Source organism: Thunnus maccoyii, chromosome 16 (genome assembly GCF_910596095.1).
Source record: "Thunnus maccoyii chromosome 16, fThuMac1.1, whole genome shotgun sequence".
Lineage (NCBI taxonomy): Eukaryota > Metazoa > Chordata > Actinopteri > Scombriformes > Scombridae > Thunnus > Thunnus maccoyii.
This window is the reverse complement of record NC_056548.1, coordinates 26824174-26842041: the sequence shown is the minus strand read 5'-3', so window position 1 is coordinate 26842041 and position 17868 is coordinate 26824174. Positions and strand designations below refer to the sequence as shown.

The 17868-nt window shown below is 39.5% G+C and overlaps 1 long non-coding RNA gene across 2 annotated transcripts; it reads left to right on the top strand.

Moving 5' to 3' along the window:
- The first annotated feature begins 1382 nt into the window (after nucleotides 1-1382).
- LOC121880992 lies at nucleotides 1383-13822 on the top strand. Of its 2 annotated transcripts, none has more exons than XR_006091677.1 (3): nucleotides 1383-1874; nucleotides 3619-3654; nucleotides 4570-13822. It is a non-coding gene; the product is annotated as an uncharacterized LOC121880992 (long non-coding RNA). The 2 variants fall into 2 exon arrangements; XR_006091676.1 differs by having other exon boundaries at nucleotides 4475-13822.
- The last annotated feature ends 4046 nt before the right edge of the window (nucleotides 13823-17868 follow it).

Here is a 17868-nt window from a genome sequence, read left to right as displayed (position 1 = left end):
CAACTTTAACTTTAAAAGACCAGTGTGTAAGATTTAGGGGGATCTATTGACAGAAATATTGGCAGAAATGGAATATAATATTCCAATATGTTTCAATTAGTGTATAATCACCTGAAAATAAGAATTGATGTGTTCTCGTTACCTTAGAATGAGCCCTTTATATCTACATAGGGAGCGGGTCTTCTTCCAAAGAGCCTGCCATGTTGCACCACCATGTTTCTACAGTAGCAGAATGGATAAAACAAATACTGGCTCTAGAGGGCCTTTCGTGTTTTTTGCGAGTTTCGCGGCGACTGTACACGCTTGGAAGGGGAGGGGTATACAGTTTGTTGCAATCTGCAACCTCACCGCTAGATGCCACTAAATCCTACACACTGGTCCTTTAAATGCAGTTCTCTAGAGGATTTCTGTGATGCTTGATACATATGGGCTGTGGTTACCAGCTTTGCAAAAATAAATATGTTCAAGCACATGCACACAATATGCATTTTGGCGGTTTTTAAACTTACACATTAAATGTATTTCTACTTATGTTGTGTCACTTCCAATGTCAGCAGCCTCTTTCAAATGTCTCTCCTTCATATGCTGGCTGGCTGCTGGAGCCCGGCCTGCCTCCTCTTGTCCTTGGCTGGCTGGCAACAGAGGACATGTGGCAGACCAGGTCAGCTTTCAGGGGCTAGTGGCTGGAACTTGAACTTGTAAAATTCTTTAGTAGCAGGAGAGCCCCTCAGGGAGGCTCATATCAAAGGGGGGCTCCTTTTACTCTTCCTCCCCTCTTCACTAAAGAGGGGGATCTCTGTACTCCTCCTGAGGAGGGAGTAAAGGAGGGGTCACCAAACAGTGGTGAGCTGAGGTCTGGACAATGTGATTTACAGCAGTGTAAGTGATGACATATTCATATTGAAACATGCTGAGTGCAAAATGATGCATGTCAATCAATACTGAGGAAATGGGCCGTGTACTCAAAGTTTTTGCCTTAACACATCGTTAACTGACTTTGTGCGTATGAATGTACATGTGCAGTATGTCCCTCTGTCTTTAACTCTCACTGACAATGCATGTAGCACACACAAGGTTACATAAAGCATATGTAGCCAGGTTAAAAATACCATATATTGTAATAAAGTTTATGTTAAGATAAATAATTGAAGTTAAAAGATACATCATAAATATGGTTAAAAACAGCTATTTCCTAAAAGATTAAAAGGTTCAGTGGAATAAATAAGTTTAAAAATATGCAGAGGTATAGTTATAAGTATTTCATTTTATTTTGAAGAGTTCATGGTCGTAAAAGGAAGTAGTATTCCAGAGTAAGTTAAATACTGGTCATTCATTGGTTGAAGTGGGTGGGATCACACAGGTGTAGAGAAAGAGGGAGAGGAAGTAGAGTGTGAGTGAAAGTCATGTAACTTGTCGGACTGAATCGCGATGTATACGCAGTGTTTACAAACAAATGTGTAGCTGGTGTCTGACATTATCTACCCAACAGTCTTGGCCAAGATACTCATGCTGCATATTTTCTGCGAGCAGCTGAAGATACTTCTACTCGAAGTTTGTTGTACAGTTGTTCACGTTTGTTTGTTTATTAGCTCATTAGCTGAACGTGTGTTGTTAGCATTCATTAGCACAGTGAATGGACTTGTAGCCACTGTGTAGCTAACCCAGCTTATGCTAAAGGTCTTAGTTCATCGTTTTCGACGTGGAAACCATGAGGATTTATTGGACAGTGCTATGAGCTACTAAGTCAACATTCAGAGAGACTTTTCACTACGTGGGCCGGACCCGCCATCTTGGGACTTCAGCGTGTATCCTGTTCCCTCCCGGAGACCGAGGCTGGTATAAACTGCTGAATGGAGTCAGACTTCATGACCAAGGTACCTCATTTTATTTTGTTGCTCTTTGAGTGAAGCGGCCAAATAGTTTTGGGCCTTTCCATTCACAAGCGTCGAATCAGGCCTGCAACAGGGATTTTATTTTATTTTATTTAAATAGCTGCCGGTTTGTGTGTGTGTGCTTGGTGAATGTGGCCCCATAAATTTTGATTTTTTTTTTTTTTAAATTTAGCCCAGAGGAAATCTAAATTTCACTTTGAGTGTATTGTTTACAGTTGAAGAGAGTTAACGCCATAACTCAGTTATTGAAAGAGACTAAATATTATTTCATTGTTTATATGGGAAATTTTTAAAAGTAAAAAAAGAGAAGTTCATTATTTCTTACACTGAATCCAGTGTAATGTTTGGTTATTTTTTTCACTAGAGGTATTCAACAGTGGATATCAGTGACAGTTTTGTTTAAAGGAGTGATACACCTATTTCATTGCGGTAGTCTAATCAAGTAGAGTACAGTACATAGATTTAATACAAGGGTTAAGTACAACAGAGCCTAATAAGTGTGTTACAGTTCATTAACAGTGAATAATGCGACCCAAGACAAATACAAAAGTGTATATAAACAAAAGAAAAACATTTATGTAGTATTTATTATACATTAAGTTAGTTGATTTAAAGAACTCAGGGCCCTTCCCTGATTAGACTAGGGATAGGTGGGCTACACAGATAATGAAAAAAAATCATCCCTTGGAGTTAATGTTGACATTGCAACAAACAATTTATATCTGATGCTACTGTGTTCAGTGCTGATACAGGAAGTAGAGTGTCCTTTACGTAGTAAGGCAGGAAGAGAATATGTAGTTCTTGTTGGAGAGCAAAGTTTGCATCAAACACTGAATATACTTCCAGCCTTTCACAAACAAACTTATGACAAACAAGCCAACGAAATGCAGCTGTGAAACAATAAGTTTTTAAACAGCTATTTTGAAACAGTCAATAAAATTCAGTAAGTAGTGAAGCTGCCCGTTTCATTACTTTATATACATGTTATATATATAATAATGTCAATTAAATGGTAATATGCATGAGAAATTAAGAGAAAGAAAAAATGAGTTAAAATAATCATCCGCTTATAGTGATCAATTTGACCCGGACAGACGTGATTTCTAAAGCGGTTTCCACTGTAATACATTTTTAGCCATGCTAGCAGTATGGCGCTATGGAAGGCAATGTCTGTTGGGGAGTTGGTTGGTTGGAAATTAATTTTAGTAAGTAATTAACTTTTCACTTAGCACCATCATCATGTCAACATTTTTATTTGTCCAGTACTTTGCTTTATAACCAGATACCTGCAAAACTAATGATATTCCCATCAGCTGATGGGGAAAGTAGCAAATGTTAGCATGCTACAATGCTACACAAAGATGTTGAACATGGTAAACAACATACTTGCTTAACATGAGCCTGTTAGCATTGTCATTGTGAGCATGTTAGCAGGCTGACGTTAGCAAAGCATCTCTGTATGTACAGCCTCACAGAGCTGTTAGCATAGCTGTAGACTTTTAGTCTTGCTATTGTGTATCAGTGTCACGTTCTGTCAAGTCATGATGCTGCAATAATCAGAATTTGAGCAGCAGTCATCAGGAGTCAATTGTTATTCTTTTAAACTGTTACTCAATTATTTCAAAAATGTTGACAGTTGAGATGTGTATCACAAGTAAAAAGACAAAAAAATATTTGTTGTTTTTTAACTTCATGTCAAATCATTTCCTCTTTATTTCTGTTACAGTATAGATGACATGCCATCGGCAGCCGTGTTAATACGGTATGTTCTCACTGTTTAAGCTCTTCTAATACGACTGTTAACTTGGAATAATAAATTGCTTGTTGATTTCTGGCACCAGGAATTGGAGCTCTGTGGTGTAAAATTCTTCCTTACACTTAGATAACATTTTTGTGGCTGAAACTTGCCCACAAACGGAGCATAACATTATTATTAGCAATTTTAGGGGCGTTGAGTATGCTAATGATAAAATCTCACTCACCTTCTCACGAACAGGTGACATTCATCGGGCTGAAACAAGCGATTCATGACAAGTTCGTGCAATTAAAAGAGTTTGTTGAATCTGACTTTGAAAGCTAAGTAAACCTAACAGAAAAAAGTGAGAGGTTTAGGAGAAGAATACGAAAATGTTCTTGCATGAGGCCTAATGTCTCTTTGTCTCTCAATTGTCTCTTCTTTGCTTTGTAGAAATTATGTAGTACATGTTGTCCATATATGTACATTATATCAAAGAGAATTCTCAGAAACATATTTCTCATTAGAACCTTCCTGATTAGAGCTGCTACTGACAAAAGGAAGCGGCTCACTGCTTTATCACATCCACAATAGTATATACTACAAACAGAACTGTCATCAGTGTTTTCCATTAAAGCTGGACAGTCTGTGCATTAAACACATCATACACCACAAGCCATGAAACCTTGGAGGGAGTCTTAATTAACAGTTTGCATGTTCCTTTTGCCTATAAAACATGTAAGAACACAGTGTTTGTTTTTCTTTTCTTCACAGTATTTAAGACTTGCCAGACATCATCCTTAAAATTGTTATTTTCCTTTCTGTGGTAATGTCCCTCTCTTCACAGAGAGACATATCTTCAAACATCAGGCTGTTTCCATGCCTGAAAGTGATACAGCTGTGGACTGATTCTCTTTTTCATTGTGCTCTTAACTGTTTTAGCAGAGGAAGAACTTTTCAACCTGGTAAAAACATTTCATAGGTCAGATGTGAAGATGAGGACAGAAGGACAGAAAATCTGCAAGCAAGGATCAGAAATATCCACTTCACAATGTAAATTAGACCAGCATAGTCATCTCAGTTGTATTTCTAAGGGATCTTTTTTATTTTTTTATTTTTTGCAATTTTTGAGTAAGAACAAAGGGAAAAAAAGTTTGTCATGCCAAGCACAAATACAAAAGTAAATCACAGCATTAAGCAAACAAAATAACTCCAGAGATGCATGAAATATTACAGTTGATACAATATATTTTTCTTTACAGCTTTCTTATGCTATAAATTCTGTTCTCACAAACTGTTTCCCCAAACCTTTTCAACATGAGTGTCAGGGATCCCCTCCGGACATGTTTTAAAACACATTAAAAAACACTCTTTGAATAATTAACTAGTAATTTCTTATTTATTTGAAACAGCAGAATGACCATCATATAGTGAGACAGACTTTACAGAAAATATGAGTAAACAGTTCCATGTGTAAATATAGTATAAAAAATACAATGCATTATAATAATTAAAAAAAAACAACATTAAAACATTTTACAAAATTTTGGAGTCAAACATTTCTAGGGGTGTTGGGGGTGATTGTAAAATTCACTCGGTGTTGTAAAGTGACTAAGTACAGTTACACAGGTATAATACCTAAAAACAATTGACTGGTAATTTACGAGAGTGTTCACAATTTATGCTACTTAGCACCTTTACGAGAAAAATAGAACACTTTTTTTCTCCACTTCATTTGTTTGACAGCAATGCTTAATAGTTACTTTGCAGAAATTACAATGTTGAGTATTTTTACACCGTAGTATTGCCACTCTCACTTCAGTAAATGATCTGAGTACTTCCACTACTGACTTCAATCATATATCTCAGATATTGAGGGAATAGTGAACATAATATCACACTTTTATAAATGCTGACCTAAACACAGAGGAATGCTAGAGGAATATTGCTTACTTCCTATATTCTTCCTATGTACCTCATGTGTAAGTGGTAGTAATGCAATGAAATGAATGTATAACACTCTTTTTGCAGTATTGTTTTAATCATTATTAATGTAGTATTACTTCCAAACATCATAATTTCTTGCATGTCTTTTTTTAAAGGCTCCCTACCTATCTAAAGTCCCTAAAATGTGTCCCATGTTCTGACCCCATCACCTCTCTTCCTTTGTCTTCTCTGATCATTTTTCTTACTTGAACCTGTCCATAAAGTCCCTCCCAGACACAGAGCATCTCTCTGAGGCCCTGAAGAGCTCTCTTTACTTCCACACCACTATCATAATTCCACATCTGTCCTCCTCTCCCTCATCATCATTTACATTTTCAAATCTGCATTTTTCATATAGATCCCACCTTACTCTAATTTTAATATCACTGTTATTTCCCATGACACCTTTTGTTTTATTATACATTATGAATTTCTCCCTCTCTCTGTCTCTCTCTCCTCTGCGTTACTTTCTCCTGCTCACTCCCCCTTCCCCTCACCCTTTCCTCTTCTAATCCCTGTGCCCACACCGCGCTTATGAGCTGAAATATTTTATCAGGTGGAACCCTCAGTCAAACTTATCATTTTAATCTTATTTCAATAAAAAAAATAATCTCTCTTCTTGGCTGTTTGACAGCAGCTAATGGTTTTTCGTTATCGTAAAGGAAACTTTGAGGACTGAGATAGACTGCCAAAAAAATGCAAAAAAGCTCTCCTGTATATTCCTCCCCAGATGATTCATAAAGCATGCACTAAGAGCAGGTAACATATGAAGCAGGAGGACAAAAGCTTGCCACGTGGATTCATGCATGTGTGCATTTACATATTCCTGCGGCCTCTGAAGCTCACTACGACTGTTTTAGAAGCCTGTATTGTGATGCATTGTTTCTTCTTGGTATTCAGAGCCACTCGTGGCACAGCTACCACTCTCACATGTCAGTTTTTTGTCCTCTACCTTCATCAAAATGTCACGAACTTGAGAGCCTTGACACGTAAACACACCCACATGTTACATGACACATGGATATCCCTCCATCTCAGTGGCAGCGTGTGCTGTGTTTTTCTTTGAGTTGGATCTCAAGTCTAATACAATTCTCACTTGCCTTTTCATGATTCAAAAAAAGGGGAGCTACATCCACAGTCCTTGCTCCATGCAAAAATCCATTCTAAAGTCTGACCTAGCAAAATCAAGTGGGTATCCTCCAAAGTTAATACAAAATCCCTCCTTTGGACATCCACAAAGAGGCTCCAGGAAGCATCCTAATAAGATGCCCAATCCACCATAAGAGGGTCCCTTCAACAAGCAACACTTCCACTCTGGTCTTGAAGAGTAGTCTCCATCAAAGTTTGACATTTTGTATGGACACAAAGACGACGACAGGAGCTTACTGTGAAAAATATAATCCACAGAAACTTTGTGAAGACAACCGGTTGTTTGTCCCCTACCACTCCACCTGACAAATTGCTTCACAGCGCTGCCGGACAAAGCCCTGGACCACCCAGGTGATGCTGGCAAAACCTTCCCAGATCCAGACTGTGTCCCCACTGGAGTGTCTCCTGATCCTGCTCACTGCCCAGTGGCATCTGCTACTGATAGATCCAGCAGTAGTAGTGTGAGATCTTATGTCAAAACTGCATCACACATCTCCTCTGCTGCCACTGTCCTCTAGTTGTGGCTGTGGTGGTTCTCGTGACAACCCCTCCTCTCACTTCACTTCGACAAAGCAGCGAACCAGTTCTGCCACAGACAGGTTGGCTCCCTCTACATCCCTCGGTCACCAACAGCCAGGTAATCTGCACTTTTCTCTGCCTCCAAATAGCTGGGTAAGCCCTGCAGCGTCATCCACAGTCAATCCACAAATCCTGGTTATTGGCTTATTATCTGACTTCATTGTCAGACATGTCAGTTCCAGTTTGGTTAAAATGTACTGTTATCCAGGTGCCAGTGTTCTGGATATAGCACAAAAGGTGCCATCTATCCTTAAAAGGCACCCTACTGTGAAACGACTCATCATTCATGCTGGAACAAATTATATCTCATGTCGGCAATCTGAACTGCTGAAGGCTGACTTTGTTAATCTTTTTAATGTAATTCATACATCCAACGCTGGTCAGGTTTTCATTTCTGATCCCACTCCTGTGTCTTGTCGTGGCATCAAGTGCTTCAGTAGGCTGCCGAGTATTCACACTTGGTTGTCCTGAATCTGTGCCAAGTACATTGTGGGCTATATAGACAGCTTAAATCTCTTCTGGAATTGTGGCAAACTTCTTGTAAAGACGGTCTCCACCTCAGTGCACAAGGGTCACATCCCCTCATCCGACAGTAAATTACATCATCAAGACAACAAACTACCAGTGGACAGGTATACCAGTGCATTTGATCCCACTCACTGAAAAAAAAAAAAAAAAAAAAACTTCCATGTAGGTCCTTATCGGCACTCGCACCTGCTATTCCTGTTATATTTTCTGAAAGGTCAGTTAACATAAACAGATGTATTTCTTAAGCTTATTTCGATAACCTCATCCCCATCATGCTCAATCATACTACCTCACACCCCAGGGACTGCCTCACATGCTCTTAATTTTGCCTTATTGAATGTCTCTCTCCTGACAAATAAGTCATTTATGGTCAGCAAACTGACTGGGGATAATGACCCTGATACCCTTTTTATTACTGAAACATAGCTAGATGCAAATAATTTTTTCACATGGTGCATCACCCCCCAATTATAACTTTCTGCATGCTGCAAGGCAGGGCAAAAGGTGGGGGAGTAGCAGCCATTTTTGAATTTCTTTCTGTCAATCTACAGTGTGACATGTCAGTCCTGCTTCTGATAATGTACCAACCACCCAAACACAACTCTGAATTGTGACTTTGCAGATCTGCTATCAAATATCTGTATTGATTAAACCAAAGTAATTATTTCTGGTGATATCAACATTCACATTGATAATTCCGCACCGTCCACCAGAGTCTGTTTTAATGAGCTATTGCACTCATTTGACTTGACCCAACATGTTATGGAGCCAACTCATCAGCACGGACACATACTTGACCTTGACATTTCCATTTATACTGATATCAGAGTAAGCACTGTCAGTGATGTTGCACTGTCAGACCATTACTGTGTTTGCTTAGGTGTACTCTTAGCTGTTGGTCGAGCTATCACCAGTAGACATGTCATTTCACATGAGATCTTCACATCTTCATCTGAGAGCAGCAGTTGTGATAAAGCCGATTGCTTTAATTCTCCTCTGTTAAACAGCAGCAATAATGCTACACCACTAAGATCTAAAAAATCTCTAGCAAATGTGAAGCCCCATTGAGAAATGCTGAGATCATAAAAGAGCTCAAAAGAGACTGCCAAAAAGCTGAGAGGAGGTGGAGAAAATCAAAACTACACTTTGACAGGGACGTTTTCAAAAACACCTTCAGGAACTACAACAGAAGCTTGAAACATGCCAGAAAAGAACTCTTATTGACGCCCACAAAAATGATCCAAAACAATTTTTCTCAAGCATTGATAAACTCATTAGCCCCTCCCGTTGTTTCCTCTCATACTTTCTCAACTGCCAAATGCAATGAATTTGCATCATTTTTCAATGACAAAATTCTTAACATCAGGTGCAATATCCCAATTAGTAACTTCACTGCTAACTGTGACATACCTCCGGGGATTGCCCATTGGTCTGAAGGCCCATTATTCCAAAACCCCAATAGTTTGAGAAAATGCCCCATTGGACCGAAGGCCCATAGTCCAACAGCCTGTTATCCAGAAAACAAAAGCCCACTGCTCTGAAGTCCTGTTCTGAAAATACACACTCTGGAGTTGGAATTGAGTGACTGCTGGCCTTAATTCTTTACAGACTCCACTAACATATTGCTCAATTTGACAGATAATGTATACATCATAATGTAAACCACAATGTATAACTTTATATAACTCCTAAAGAAAGACTTTTGATTTCTGCTGATATTTAACTTTAACAGCTCTTCAGTGAAGTTTGCAGTCTGTTTGACATTCCAAAACACCAGTCAGCATGTCCACACAATTTTTATAAAATGTGATTTCATTAAATTAGAGTTCTGCTTTGTGAAACATAAGGCCAAATTTATCAGAAGAATTGAGTGAATTGTGAAGTCTGTTTGATGAGTTAATTCACATTTTAAATGACTGACAATGAGGTAAATAAAATCTTCAACTGTTTCCTAATATTAGAGGAAAACCTCTGTTAACATCTTGTTAAATTTAACAGAGCCAAGCTTACCAGTAAACATCTATTCCTTCTAAAAGATAACTTATGACTTCTTACTGCAGCAGAAGACGTCAGTAATATAGGAAAAAGTCAGTTTTGTCAGGTAATAAACATTATCAATTTCAGATAACCAATAATGACACATTGCCATTATTTATGGTAAGGTGCTCCGATTAGGCTTTCTCTATCATCTTTTGCCTTTAATATCTTAGTGTATTTTGAAATGCTTGATAAAAAATAATTATGTTTTTGATGTGACAATGTTGTGGATAAGGTCTGGTTAGGTTTAGGCAAAAAAAACACTTGGTTAGGGTTAGGGAAAGATCAAGATTTGGATTAAAATGATCCCTTGCATGTCAAGGGTCTCTGTATTTTCGGAGCAACGGGCCTACGGAGCAGTGGGCTTTTGTTTTTCGGGATAACAGGCCATTGGACCATGGGCTTTCAGTCAATTGGGAAGTTTCGGAATAAAGCGCCATCAGGCCAATGGCATGGCACCATACCTCCACCATTGCGTGTTGACAGTCTCCGGCATCTCACTGATGCTATAAATTGACTGAAGTCCTCTACCAGCCCCCTTGATCCACTCCCAGCATCCTTTTTTTAAATTTATTTTTGATTTTTTAACAGATGACATTTAGTCAATAGTAAACTGTTCTCCTGAGACTGGTATCTTTCCCCATTGCATGAAAACTGCAGCTATTAGACCACTTCTAAAAAATAACAACCTAGACCCAAATGCACTTAGCAACTATGGGCCAATCTCCAACCTCACCTTCCTGAGTAAGATTATCAAAAAGGTTGTATATTAGCAACTGAACTGCTATCTTACAGATAATAATATTTACGATGAATTCCAGTCTGGCTTCTGCATGTCTCATAGCACAGAAACTGCTCTTTTAAAAAAACCTCAGTCCTAATACTCCTATACCTAAGCTCTGCATTCAACACGGTGGATCATGGGACCCTGCTAGAAAGGCTAAGAAACTTGGTGGGTCTGTCTGGCATAGTTCTCCAGTGGTTTGAATCCTACCTGCATAATCGAAATTTCATTGTCACACTTCAAGACTTCCACTCCAACAAACACGAATTAGTGTGTGGGGTCCCACAGGGCTTCATCCTGGGTCCTCTTCGTTTCCCCTTGGCTACATTATCAGCAAACAGAACTTTAGCTACCATAATTATGCTGATAACATGCAGCCTCTCATCTCACTATCCAACCCATAAACTCCCTAGTCAGTTGCTTGGAAGAAATTAACCACTGGATGCCTGCAAACTTCCTTCAGCTCAACAGGGAGAAAACAGATCATGGTTGTGGGTGCTAAAGCCCAGGTCTGTGAGTGCCTGGAGTCCAGCTCACTAAAAAAAAGTGAGCAGATTAAAAACCTAGGAATAACCATGGATGGTGAACTCAATTATAGGGATCATATCACCAGCATCATGAAGGTTGCATTTTTCCAGCTCAGAAACATTTCCAAAATCAGAGGCTTTCTTTCCCAGTCTGACTTAAAGAAACTCATGCGTGCATTTGTCATGAGCATGCTGGACTATTGCAGTTCTCTGTTTACTGGTCCTCCAAACAAAACAATCGATAGACTACAACTCATCCAGAACTCAGCCACACAAGATCTAAGAAAAATTACTAAAAAAAAAAAAAATTACTACAAAATCAAACCACATAACTCCGGTCCTCAAGAACCTTCACTGGCTACCTGTTGTTTTCAGAATACAAGACAAAATTTTTCTCTTGGTTTGCAAAGCGTTTGGTGGTCTGGGTCCATAGTATATTTCAGACATGCTGTCCATTTACAATACAACCAGATCTCTTTATTCACCAGGTGGAAATCTCCTCCATGTGCCTAGAGCGTTTTCAAAGTCTGATGAGATGGCATTCAGCGTTAATGCACTTAAAGAATGGAACAGTTTGCCTGCTTATCTTTTACTTTCTCCAATGCTGCGTTCTTTTAAAACCAAACTAAAAACCTTCCTTCTCAGTCAAGTATTTTCTTAAATGAACAGAACTGTATTTTTACAGTGTGTATGTTTGTATGTGTGTATGTATGTAAATGGTAAAATGGAGTGCACTTATAAAGCGCCTTTCAAGTCTTACGACCACTCAAGGCGCTTTACACTGCATGCCAACATTCACCCATTCACACACACATTTATACACTGATGGCTAGCATGCAAGCTTCCAACCTGCTCATCAGGAGGGGAATCTAATGCATTCACACACGCTCACATACCAATGGCACAGCCACTGGAGGAGCCAGGATTCGAAGCGCCAATCTTCCGATTAGCAGACGACCCACTCTGCCTTCTGAGCCACAGCCGTCCCACAGCAGTCTGTATATATGTGTATGTATGCATGGATGTTTCTGTTTATAAGCACATTTTTGCTGTTTTATCTTGTTTTTATGTAAAGCACTTCAAACTGCCTTTGTATGAGATAGTGCTATACAAATAAAATTTGAATTGAATTGAACTGAACTGAACTGAACTGAATTGTTCCATTTGATCTCTAAATGTGAGGCCAGACACCCTGCCAAGGAAACTTATTTTGGCCGCTTGTATCAATTATCTAATTCTTTCGGGCATTACCCAAAGCTCAAGACCACCAAGAAGATCAGCTTGTAAATCAACAGCTTTGTCTTCAGGCTTAGCGCTCCTACTCACAACAACAGTCCTGCACAACTGCAGTAATCTGCCTGTCGAACCTACGTTCCATCTTACCCTGTCTTGTCAGCAAGACCCCAAAATACTTAAACTCCTTCTCTTGGGGCATTGAGTCTAAACTCCCAGGAACAGTTCTGGGCTGTGAGGCAATTTTGGCGTAGTGCAGTATCAATGACACACACTGGCCAAAAAAGGCTTTTCCCATACACCCGGAAATTACCATTTTGTCAGAATTTTGTTCAATAATGTAAGCAAGCAAAAAGAAAAAAAAAAAAACAGACTGTTTTCGTGACAGCCCAACTTGTATTGTGATATGTATTCATGTCTTGCCAACTGATACAGAACCGTTTCCTTGTACAAGGAGCAAACAGGAGGTCAACTAGCTCGGTCAGAGGAAGTCTCTAATACACATGCTCTAAACCAGCTCGGCTGGAGAGGGACTGTAGTGCACATGCTCCATGCTCTCGTGGAGACTTTTTCGGCATATGCACCCAGTGGGCAGCTGAGGGAGGAATGGGCACCATGTTGGAGCACTATATCCAGTTTTTCTTAATAGATCCATGCATTAACTCACTTCTAACCAAAAGGACGCAATCCGCAGTTTTCTGGCAGAGTACTATGGCCTCAGACTTGACTCTCACCCATGGCCCAGCAGAAAGAGATATTCATTCCTGATGCCACTGTACCGGACAGCCACCACACTTTAGCAGCTCCTGGAGATTTTGTCCAAACAGAATTGATGACCAGGCTCAACCCTGGTGCCAAAGGCCACCGCCTTTGAGACTTCCTGTCATGTTGGAGTTACGCAACAATTGCAGCTTTATTCCAAACATCCCACATGTGAAACACATCACTTTGTGTTCAACAGATGACTTTTTTTCCCCAGGAAACATCTTCCAGACACTGGATATGTTTGTAGAACTACAAATGGAAAAGCTTTGAATTGGCTACAGGTTGGATCACTACTGTGCAATTCAAATCAGTGACAGAGAGAAGAAAAACACACATTTATTGATATAAAAGTGTCACAATTTATCACTTTACTGCTTTGTCACTTGTACATCCACCTTGGGGAAGCTGCAGTGAAGAGAAGAGGAGAGGGAAGAGGAAGACAGGGACGAGAGATGCCCTCAACCCAACCTCCTCCTCTGTTTCTCCTTCACTCAGCGTCCACCCCTGTCGCCGTCGTCCCTGTCCACATTCCGGCTGCCTATTAGAGGCACTGGGGGCACATTTCCTGACAGATAATTTGTTAAGTAAATGAAACAGATGTCTTGTTGTGAGTTGTTTTTTTACTGTCTCTTTTTTTGGGTGGAGTGCACTCCTGTGGGGAAGAGTGGATGGGTATGGGTGGCAGCAGGGAGGGGAGGAGGGTAAGGCGTCCAGGGGGGTCACACTGAATTCGCCCCAGGGGTGGTTGGAAGGAAGAAGAATAACAAGGGCCTGGCGGAGCGCCTGGGGACCCGCAAACATCATTCACATCTCCCCATAATCATCAAGGCCATGCTAGGATGCCTCCTTAATTTACATAATACCGTCCCGACACTTTTACTCCTGCTATCCATCACGGCTGGGATGAGGGGATGAGGCCCTCTTCTCCTCTCTTCTCCTTCTCCCTCCGTCTTTCTTTCTCCCTCTGATTGTGTCTTGTGTTTATCTGCCCAAGCACAAAAGATTGATTCCCCACTGTTTCTCCCCCTTATGTTCGGCAGATATGAATTTTCACAGGATGATGAAGCACCGAGTCAGCTAATAATAAACAGAAAACACATATTCAAAAACAGAGAGAAGAAAGGGAGAGAGGAGGAGGTGGCGTCTGTCTGTGTTTGGCTGATGAGGAGAGATGGATGTTGTGGGGTAAGAGACTCAGGAAGGTACTCCGAAGAAAGTTGAATTAAAAATGCATTTTTTTCTCTCTCTCACTGTCACTCCTTTAAAATTTCATTGTTTGGCTGGGAGAGGAGGGGTGGAGGAAATATGACAGAGGGGAGACTGGAAAGACACACAATGCTGTTTGTTTCATTGTTGTTAACCCTGCGTGGTCAGACAGAGCAAACCGAGACTTGCACCGGGTTAGTGATGTGTTGGAGGATTACAATGATAATGCAAATCTGGCACTAGGATAGACAGATTCATTATTTATATTGCTTTGAAATGAGTATCAGGAGCCCAGACTCCAGGATATTTAGCCACTTATGGGTTAAATTAGCAGTTCTCAGTAATTCAGATCAGCTATTATAGTCACTGATATTTTGAAAGTAAACATTGAGCATGCTTAGGATGATGTGTGTATATGGACTGCTCAAACGCAACATATTATTGATAAATCTGCCATTCAAAAAACCATTTGGCTGGTGGTGATCCCACAGTGTATGGAGTGAATAATATGGAAGTAGTATAATTTTCATTCCACTTATTTTGTATTAATTCATTAATTTTTCACACCAAATCCAAAAACTAACCCTAACTAGCCAGCGCACATAGCGAGGTAAAGGATGAACGCATCCTACAAAAGTAGCTAGCTGGGATGCTACGTCACAGCTACGATGGAATATAAACAATCACAACAGTTAACATAAAAAAATCTCAAGGTATGGACCATTGGTGGATGTCCCATACATGTTGACAACTAAGGTGTCTCTAAGACTACTGAGCAAACTCCGTCTGCTGAGGAAGACCTTGTGATGCAGTTGAATGCTCAGAGAAAAAGCCAGTAAATTGAAGTTTTGTGTTTCTTTTTTTTCTTCAAACAAGCTTTTCCAAGCCCAGGAATGCTAAAATGTTTTTTTTTTTTTTTAATTTTCTAATCTGGTATCCCCATCCTTCCTAATAGCTCTGAAATGTTTGACATTTTTAGGGCAATTACATAATGCAGGAATTCAGACACAGACAACTTTAAGAAAAAACAAAAGAACATTTCCGAGTCAAAATGATTTTTGAAGCTCAACTTTAAAGCCAGCATGGATGAGATGTCCTTAAAGTGCTCTTTAACTTATTTATTTAATATGTACTTAAAGCTGCACAATCATGATTTTATATTACCAATGGATGAAATCGCTATGCGTAATGTGAAAATAGTCACTCGTAGTGACAAACCAATAGAAAATGCTACCCGACTTTGGAGTTCCCTCAGCTCTACAGCGCTTTTTAGCCTCTTTTAGCGCAGTGTTTTGGTTTTGTGGCCCGCAAACTCTGCTGTCATTGTTCTTGTTTCCAGCAGCAGCAGGCAGCTATTTTCAGCAAACAAGCTCTGATTATCTCAGCGTATGTTACCTATCTGGCATTTTACCAGAGTTGGTAGAGACTAAAACAGAGCTAAAAGGAGGATGATTGCTGCACTTGCATTTATAAGGTGGCAAGAAAAGACAAAAAAAGCGTCAAATCTTGTTTTTTGAGCTTGTTTAGATGTACCCAAAATGGCCAAGAAATCAATGAATGCAGCTTTAAAGATCTGTAATTAAAAAATGCATTTATCTTAAGTGATGAAAGGGCAATTTCAGTTAAAACTTCTTTTGAGATGACATTTAAATGTAGCTGGGTAGGGTTGTCTTTATCATCCCCACCAGACATGTCCATTACTGTTTTCTGGTACACAGGCAGGTATTTCCTGCAAATAAAACACATTTTTAATTTAAAATTTCTTAACATGCAATTGTTTATAAACCTAAATATTTAGTCATGGATGGAAGAGACTGTGTCACTGACAGTGTTGCAGAATTTGAAATTTAAAATCTCAATATCCAGCAGCACAGGCCTTTACGTTCTGTGGTGTTAAATCAGAGCAGTGTCGGGGAGCTATGTGCTGTGAGCGCACAGGGCCATGTCTGGTTCACAGAGGACATTACCATAAGTACCATTACTGTCAGAAAGCATGAGATCAGTATCAGTGAAATATACTACTGCTGCCGCTACAGCATCTGCCTTGACTTACAGCACCCCTGCCCTAATACTGACATTTCCAGCACCGACACCTACAATGCAGTTTGCTACCAGAAGTAATGTGGCAATATGTTGAATACCACGGCATCTTGTCAATTCAGTCACAGCCAATGGGAGAGAATGAGAAGGATCAATGCTGGGATTTGATTCTGCTTTACATGACCTATGTATTTTTAATATTAAAAAGGGCAACTTTTTCACATACAACATATTATCCATACTTTTGAGTTCTTTAATCTTCTACCCTTTTTTTCTTCCTGAAGACATTTTCTCTGGCAGAGCCATCCCAAATACTCCCACTGCAAACGGATAGCAAATTTACAGTGTACATAATTTATGTAGTGTTTTTGAACATAATGCCACATAAATACAGTACAGGCTAATGGGAACCAAATGTTAGCACATGGCCAGCTGAAGCATCCTCATCAGAAAACTCTGTTTCCAGATTCCAGCTCTCTCTGCATTCTCTCTCCTCCACACAGCACTGGAGGATTGTGGGTAAAATAACAGAAATACTTTGAGGTAGTTACTACAGAGAAGTATACTGTGTTTAACAGCTGGCAACAGTCTGTCCTTATGCAGAAACATGTCTGGGTTGAAGAAAAAGGCTGGATGTGACCAGATTGCTTTTCTTTATTGTTCTTCTTGATCGCATGTTTATGCAGAAGACCAACATGCTATGCAGCAAGTGTGATGTCCATCTTTACTTTTCAGAGGAAAAGACGTGTCTTTGGGACCATCAATGGCTGAATACTGAGACGGAGACGAAATTTTGTAAATACAATTTTATTCTGTTTTTGTTTTTTTATTAATAAATGACCATAAAAAATATGACTGATGTGTGATTATTATTCATGGTATATACTGTTATGGGGCTGAATAAGAAGTCAAACCTACAAATTAACCCTTAGTTGTTCTGTATATTTGTTCAGAGAATGTGAGTACGAATCCAGAAATTCTGCTCCCAGCTAAGCCCAACGTTGCAATACTATAACATTTCCCTAAAAACTTAATAAAATGTTAAAAAAAAATTAGTAGATAGTTAAGGATACAGCAATAACATTAACCCCCACAACAGAAAAAAAGAAATGTGCAAGTTTGAAAATACACATAATATGAAATTATAAATCCAGGCCCAATTTAGAGAGCCGAAGATTGTATAAACTCTACCTCCTATCTGATCTTGAAAGCAGAATGTGATATGAATTCTTAACTGGGAAAATGAATCACTCTGTTGGAGTTGTTGGAACTACAGAAACACTCAATTTACAAATGAGCAGCTATGTTACAGAGTGGAGCATCTTACCTCGCGAACAACCCTCTGGCACACAAGAGCACACAAACCAGACAACAGCAGAAGTTGCCAGAGCATGAAAAAAGAGTTTT